The sequence below is a fragment of the Centruroides vittatus genome, unplaced genomic scaffold, assembly GCF_030686945.1.
Source record: "Centruroides vittatus isolate TY-2023 unplaced genomic scaffold, ASM3068694v2 contig_1506, whole genome shotgun sequence".
Taxonomy (NCBI): Eukaryota; Metazoa; Arthropoda; class Arachnida; order Scorpiones; family Buthidae; genus Centruroides; species Centruroides vittatus.
In genome coordinates this window covers 1,086,280-1,092,599 of record NW_027120931.1, presented here as the reverse complement: position 1 = coordinate 1,092,599, position 6,320 = coordinate 1,086,280, and the positions used below count along the sequence as shown (strand labels likewise).

Below are 6,320 nucleotides of genomic sequence, written 5' to 3'. Positions count from 1 at the left end.
ATTTAGCTTTTTAGCTTTTTTTGAATATATATTAAACTCTTTTCAACTTAATCAAATCCAGAATCATTATCTGGCCAACTGATTATCTGCTTATTGAAACTGTCCTTTTTCACAAGAAAGGCTTGTCTACTACAAGCACTTATTTGTTGATTAATAATAATATCTTTCAGCATTTCCCTTGCCAAATTTTGCATTGTTTGTTTGTACAGAATCTGTAAATTTCTTATCATTTGAACTTGTTGCACTCCTCATCTGTTGATGATATGATAGATTCCTTACATATTTTCAGTGTTGACCAACTTACCAAAACAATGGACTTACAATGGATGACTTGCCTGCTCTTTCTTGACATTATTTCCATTCCTGATTTTGTCTTGCCTTACAGATGTGTGATAGATAATCAATTTGTAGTAGAGACTTTACATTAATACATTTCTTGTTTTGGTCTGTATAACATAATTGATGAGCAAATTCACGTTTTTACAACTTCTTACCTACCATCTTAATTCCTGATTCTGCTTCATTTCCTTCCTCATTCAAGTCAGTGTGTGACAGATTATGTGAAATCATGCTATTTTCTGCCTTCTTGATAGTTCGACATGTGCCCGTGCTGCAGCAGCCTTGTCAACAGCTTGCTTTATGTTGATCTTTCTCTAGACATAGTTATCGATGTTGCAAAAAATGATCCTCAAGTCTTCTTTGGTATTTAGCCTGTACAGTGTGGATTATTCCAAGGTCAGCTATGCAAAGCTCTCAACTTGCATTTTTCCCAGATGGGACCAAAATCAAGTAGTTCTCATCTGACAGCTGAATTCTTTACTTCTTAAGTTTCATCTTTTAATCTAGTTTATTCAAGTATTTATTAAAAATGCTTTGCATCATCCAGGCTTGGCAGTTTGCAGTGTGTAGTTATATAGAACAGAGCATGCATTGTTCATACAAATGTTCTTGTTGATTTTGCAATGATTAAAGGCATCATCTTCTCAAAACCTATATCATGTGCAGTGGATATAAGTGATCATTCTTCATAGCCACATCGTTCTTAAGTTAAAAGGGAAGTGCCTCTTTCATGAAATAATGTTTTCAAGCCTGTTTCATCAGGATTGAAAATGTCATCTGTGCTGTATTTGAATATTGTATCTTGCCTGTAGGCTATGCACATGCTATGTGCAATAAAACATCAATTTTTTCTCTGCATATAGCTTTTGAAATAATTCCATACTTTTCACAAAATCATGTAAAAAGAAGGAACCGTTCATCGGACAGTGGCATGCTTGAACCTCTTGAAACCAGATGAAAGTAACTTTCTGCACATCCTCAAACTGTGTGCTATGCATTTTGTTCCTGTCGGACCCAATTATCCCTAGTAGTCATAGTCTATGATGGCGACATTCCTGTCTTGTAGTCTTAGAGGTCCAGTCACTGTTGTCATCCACTCTCTTATAGGTTTTCACCTTTGTTGTTCTTGGTACTTCCAGACTAATATGGTTAACAAAGAACCCAGTCCACCAACCACACCAGCCTTGACTTAAGGCATCTTCTAGACATGCCCCCTTTTGTGCAGTCATCTATGAAATTTCATAATTATTTTCATCTAGCCCATCCCAGTGTTTTGAGATATACTGGGAATGTTCAGTATAGTGAAAAACCTTTGGTACTCTGAAATTTATATTGACAGTTCTCAAGCCAATATATTATTTGTATATTTAACAGTAAAAAATAAGCAAATAAGCTCTCAAATACACTTTTTAATTTTCTTTAAAACTATATTATTTTATTTTAAACAAATACAACAAATCCAAAAATCTTTTTTATACCATATTGAACAATAACAAAAAAAGGAAGGATTCCAAAAAATGCAATAAAATGAAATTTGTGATTGCTATGACAACAAACTATTTAATCACATTAAATTACAAATATTATAAATGACAAGTATTAATTCCTTACAGATATAGTGAAATATAGTATGAAAATTTAAACAGAATGCTTCTTTATTTATCTAAAATATAAATTTTACAATACTTCATAATTAATAGTCTGTTTTTACAGTGATCTCTATTACATTAAATATGATATAGAAAATTTAAACCTAATATTATTGTGTTTAATTAAAATAGGTATTATTCGAAAATAAAAATGAAGACTAAATCAAACTCTGAATGCCAGTTTTTACAAAATTTAAAATTAAAATGGTCCTAGGAATGCAAAAATATAGTTCACTGACCATTTGTAGAAGAAAATGTTGTGTGCTTTTTCCATAATGGAAATGTTTGTTAAAAGATTGCAGTGACAAAGTTCAATATCAACATTTTTTAAAGGATATTCCCATCATCGGTTACAGGTGTCGTAGAGTAGAAATATTAAAAAAATTTTTATCTGTGGAGCAGATAACCTGAACAATTAAAAAAAGCATTATTTAAAATTGTAGATTCTAAAATATGAATAAATGTAGTGATGATTTAAAATAAATGTAATCACTTCCAGCCACTTACCATTGAATCAATTGTCCACAAAGTAATTTTCATACATAGATGATACGTAGCTGCTCTAGTGGTACGTCAGAAGCCTACACGATGTCACATAACTCCCGGCTATAACTTCTCACAATCGGTTAAAGCTATTAAACATGTAAAAAGTAAAAAGTCAGAATCATCAATGTATTCCAGTTACATAGAAGAGTTGAAAAAACTAGCTATTTTTAATATGAAAGTAAAAGAACAAAAGTTAAAATTCTACTTAAGCTTCATTTTCATCAATTTATATCCATATTAATAAAAATTAAACCATTTACTAAGAGAAATAAAACAATTTCTTTAAAAGAAATGGTTTATTTAAAATTGTTACATTTTCTAAAATTTAACATTGTATTAAGCAAAAGTAAGAGTTAATTATAGCTTAGATAGAACTTCTGTTTATATAATTGACATTCTGGGTGTTAATGCAAGTAAATTAAGGGCAGTGGTGTGATTTGATTTGTGTAAAGCTGCAGATTTAAGTATTGCATGTTGTTAAGTTGTATACTTTAAGAATGAGCAATCGTGTTAAATTGCCTCAATTGAAAATAATACTCAATAAGGAAATATTACAAAAATTAGTTTTGTTTATTAATTATTTTGATAAATGTACGAACTGTAATAAATTAGTAATTTTTGTTGATTAACTTCAATTTTTCTTTCAAACTACATTATAATTAGAATGGGTACACAAATGCATTAAATTAGATTTGTGGTCCGTATATATTTGTAGTCAACAAATTCATTTGGATTTTTACAATTGTAAATTGCATAATCAACAGCGAACTAAATTGATATACCTTTGTACAAACATCATCTCACAAATAAAAATATTTAGTCAAGTGAAATCTTGATAAGTTAAAGCTTTATTTGTGTATATAAAATTGATTAGTTCTTAAAATGGGGAAGAAATTGTTTTTCATCACAATAATACAAGATAATATTCAAATATATTTACTATACAATCACACACAAAATTATAAATAATATATCACATATAATCATAATATAACATATAACAGCATATCATATATATAATATTAGAATTCACAATAAAATACATTATAATTAATAATATACAAGGAATGAAAAGGTACATAATTAATCAGTATAAGCTATACACCAACCAAAGCCGAATACAATCGGGCGAGAAATGGCTATAATACTAATAATTTAATAGGCAATTTATAGCTTATATATGATGGAAGAAGAGATCGGGCCGAAGGTCTGGGTAGCGTAACTGGTAACGTGTCTGCACGGATAGCAGAAGTTGCGGGTTCGAGTCTCGCTTCGGGCCGATTCTTTTCTTCCAGTAATTCTAAATTATTATTTAATTAATTGTAATTATTAAATTTATTAAGAGATGGTGCCTAACTTCTACCTCTAATGCCAAATTGTCTCTTCAATTATTAGTATTATAGCAATTTCTCGCCCGGTTATATTCGGCTTTAGTTGGTGTATAGCTTTACATGTATCGGGTGTAGTAAGGATGTTTGATCAGTATAAGAAAACATAAGTAATAACAAAACATTATTATTATATTATTATTGCCGAATTCCAAAAAGTAGTAATAAATTTAGGAAGATGGTTTTGATTTGGAATTAATCAATAGCAATATGATATTTGTATATATAAAACTGTTTAAGTATGTACTCTATTTGACTAATTGAAATAACAAGCTAAAAATTAATTTTTTTTAATGCTGTTATTAATAGATAGAAATTTTAAATTCTCATCAATAATTTTTCAACAATTTACATTAAGATATAACTCTTTGCCAATGTTTTTCTTAATGTTTATAATTTATCTTAATATCAAATAAATATAATTTGAAGGACTAATTTATTCTAAATGTTTTTTTCAGACTTTTGTAAGACCTAGAAAAAACTTATTCTCATCTGATTTGTATATGCTACAGAGAGAAGATTTTAGTGGAGGAAATCTTACAAATTTAAGTTTCCAATGGACTGAGTTTGTGGTATTTTAAACTTATTTTTTAATTTAAAAATATGTGTATCGTTGAAAAATAATACATGAATTGTAAACTTCTGGTTTTATTAATAAACTATTTTTTATAATTAAAATTGTAACTCTTGTTAATTTGAACGCCTGAATGAATAACATTACTTTTCAAGCATCATTATACAATAATGAACTCTTAGACTGGGCAATAAAGTTCTAAACTTTTATATATCATTTTTTACTGCATCAATGTATCATAAATTAAAATGCCTTACCTTTCTGTTGTGCTTATTAATTTTTTCAGCACAAGAAGTTTCCAAAATGATTGCAAGTGTCTTTGCAAAACGGATTACATTTGAAAATGATACTTCTTTCTAGAATAATTTAAGAATTTAATTATTAAGAATAGAAAAGATCGAGAAGATTGATTGATTAATTAATTAAAGATCATCTCTTTAAACTTATTTTCTAATACAGGACGTTTATTGTCTCATTGAAAAGAATATAAGACAATATCCAAGCGAATATAATAATAATATATTATTATTAATCTGATGGTTTAATTCGATGATAAATGGAAGCAACCTTAAATACTTTTAATGAAAATTTAAATCTAAAAATACTTTTACATTTAATATTCTATCGAGAATTATTCAATTTTGATCCTTTATAAATCAAAAAATTTACGTTGTCTGTGTAATTCGGGTTTATGTAATTCAACTTGTTCGAAAAATGTCGAAATGGAGCGAAAAATAACTCGCAAATGCCGAAAAACTTTCTATTTCAAGATGGCGCCGGAGATACGAAATCGAACGAATTCGAATCCTGGAACGTTACAACAATTGCGTCACGCGTTACGTCATAAGATCTACGTCAGAATATCTAATTGCAAATGTTTTGTTTAAAATGCTAAAATAGTCCCCTATTCGGTAAAACATCGTTATGAAATATTATAAATAAAATAATAAAAACGTATCCCGTATCCTCACAGGTAGCAAATCTAGGTTTAAAGCGTATCTAATTTAAGTTATTCAATTTTGATATCTTATTAATCGATAAATATGAAGTTACCTGCGTTACGCAAACTTTCGTTATTAAAATTCGTAAAAAAAATGTCAAAATGGAGCGAAAAATAACTCGCAAATTCCGGAAAACTTTCTATTCCAAGATGGCGCCGGAGATACGAAATCGAACGAATTCGAATCGTGGAACGTTACAACAATTGCGTCACGCGTTACGTCATAAGATCTACGTCAGAATATTATCTAATTGCAAATGTTTTGTTTAAAATGCTATTTAAAAGGGTTTCGTGCAAAGAAATTGCCAACGAGTCGACCGAAACACAAGACAAACGTACGAAGAAGCGAAACGTGCCCACAGCCCAACTCGCCATTCGGGACACGAACGTTTAAGTGGCACAAAGCATTGGCAGAGGGTTACGTAAGTGCGGAAGATCGACCTTGTGGAAAGAGACAAAGAGCCTAAGGAAAAGAATTCTTTGTGTCCAGCCTGTATAGACAACTGTTAAGTGTATTAGTATTACGTGTGTTTGCGGATAATTAAATTCTCGCAAAATAAGCCGTTGTAACTAATACATAAATTCAATGGAGAAGTCGGAGGTCAAAGGGCCAAATTTTTGACCTGTCCAAGGAACATCCCATGCTTCAGAATGCGGTCTACGTCCATCAGACAATGTTAGACAGTATAATTTAGTTATAATTACGATAATTTACGATGGAATTCGTATTTAAAGTTAGTATTAAATAAGTTTTAATTCAATTTATATAAATAAGATATTTGCAAATAATCCTTATTCTTTGATCGTGTTTATAAAATGTAAAT

At 29.6% G+C, this 6,320-nt stretch overlaps 1 long non-coding RNA gene across 1 annotated transcript; it reads left to right on the top strand.

The window, feature by feature from the left end:
• The first annotated feature begins 823 nt into the window (after positions 1-823).
• Positions 824-1,197, top strand: LOC136968702 (uncharacterized). The gene is made up of 2 exons (XR_010879693.1): positions 824-901; positions 1,089-1,197. It is a non-coding gene; the product is annotated as an uncharacterized lncRNA (long non-coding RNA).
• The last annotated feature ends 5,123 nt before the right edge of the window (positions 1,198-6,320 follow it).